The sequence below is a fragment of the Phocoena sinus genome, chromosome 2, assembly GCF_008692025.1.
Source record: "Phocoena sinus isolate mPhoSin1 chromosome 2, mPhoSin1.pri, whole genome shotgun sequence".
NCBI lineage: Eukaryota > Metazoa > Chordata > Mammalia > Artiodactyla > Phocoenidae > Phocoena > Phocoena sinus.
In genome coordinates, this window is record NC_045764.1 from 121690990 (window position 1) to 121693049 (window position 2060).

A 2060-nucleotide genomic window follows, 5' to 3' on the forward strand; every position below is an offset into this window, starting at 1 on the left:
CCTGCAAAGAAGAATTTCTCCCACAAAGATTCAAACTGTATGAATATTAAGTGTTTATATTTGCATTATGCAATCAATTTCAAAATAAAGTAGTATCATATACATTCCATATGTTTCCACACTTCCACATTTCATCTGATAGAAGGACCAGGCTTCCACGAATTTTGTGCAACTGACATGACGATTTAGCCAAATTCAACCTGGAGATCCTATAAGAGAGCAACCTGAGGTAAGATAGCAGAAACAGAAACATAAAAAAGAAAGTAGGGCTATGTCACCGCGAGTGACACAAGACATGGCCAAAGGTGAGCCTGGAGAACCACTGATGCTGCTGCCCTGCCCTTTCAGGCCCAAGTCCCTAAGGCCTGGCCACCACTGCAACAGTGAAGAAGTTCAACTTCATGAAGCAGCTGGTCAACCAAACTGTGGCTAGAGCTGAGAAAACAGAAGTCCTCTGTGAAGATCTGTTACAATTCAAGCTGTGCATGGACATTGTTCAGTCAATGTACCACCATCCCCACAAGAGCCTGATGGTGTGCTTCCAGGGCCAGTGTGGCACCGATGCCAGGAGGTACAGAAAACCCTTTCAAAACTCAAAATATTCAAAATGCATCAGCTCAGCTAGAAGAATTTCTCTTGGGGAAGATGCTGGACACATGTGGGGATGCTGAGAATCGATTAGCTCTAAACTCTCTCAGCATGATGGAGTGCTTTTCTTTGTTGAAGAAAAGATTGTGGACTTTCTGCATGACATAAACAGAAGTGGAGATCCCTAAATATAGAGAAACAGAGGAAATAGCTCAATAAAATGGGATTTGGTTAGAGCTAGGCGGAACTAAGCTCACAAAACTTCAGAAGTCAACTTTCAGGGGCTTCCATAAAAAATAGATACTTTAAGAGATGGTTGAAGCTGGAAATCAAGTAGAACACTGCAAAGATCAATTTGCAAGCAGACATGAGCAACTGTATGGCCAAAGAAGGGCAGTATAACAAATTCTTTGTTTCATTATTAGAAGCCCAAGCAGATTACCATCAAAAAGCTTTAGCAGTCTTAGGAAGGGCCCTCCCTGGAATGTGAGCCCATCAAGGTAGGTGTGTGGAAAACCAGCTTTGGGGACTCCTTTGAAAGAATAGAGGTGGTTCTGGTTGAGACCTGTGTCATTGCTCCTCCTAGAGAACCACATAGAGAAGGGCATTTTTAAATTGATATTGGGGCCTCCAAGTTAAAGAAACAGAGCTGTTTTAGACTGCTCTACCTCTAACCTAGATGAGTTCTATTCAGACCCCCAATTCTGTAAGCTGTTGATTTAAAGTCCTAATTATGGAAATTGCCTTAAATTTTGATGACTTTTAATCTGTGTGAATAATGGACACAAGTTGCAAGTGTGTGGGATTAAGACAAAAAAACTTCAAGATTTATGGAGAACAGGTCCAAAGTTGTCACCACAAAATTTCGTTAACTTTAGGTATTTAATTAAGTTCCTTTCAGAGCTTGCTTATACCAGGAGCATTAACAAAATGCACTGCAATCATATTTGTGCCTAACTTGTTATGGGCCAAAAATGAAGGAATGCTTGCTGAAATGGCTGTAGCCACATCCATTCACGTGGTTATGGTGATTGAACAAATCATTCAGTATGACAACTGGTTCTTCACTATAAAGGTAAAATGTAATGTATCGGAGCATTTGTACATCTCCACACAAATTCCATCACTCTTCCCACACTGGAAATGACAAACTCGGGGACCCTGCAGAAGAAGTGGCCTGCCAGTTTGGTGGAGATGGAAGGAGAATTGGCTAAGAAGGAGAACTTAAATATGAAGCTTATGGACTTCTAGGGTAGCAATCTAAAGAAAGCATATATCCCCTGCTTTCTACCTGCCTCTCCCATCTGCAGATTACATCACCTTGGCTTCAGTGGGCCCAGAGCACCCTCCCAAAGCTCTACGGTTGAAAGCAGTGAAGGGGATAAGACTGCCCTTACTTTATAGACACATTGGAACAGGGGCTGAGGAACTGGAGTCAGATAACTATTAGCCAAAGCCAGTCTCAGGCAGCT

General features: G+C 42.0%; 1 pseudogene; it reads left to right on the forward strand.

Moving 5' to 3' along the window:
* Nucleotides 1-271: 271 nt before the first annotated feature.
* Nucleotides 272-1839, forward strand: LOC116748618 (annotated as a pseudogene).
* The last annotated feature ends 221 nt before the right edge of the window (nucleotides 1840-2060 follow it).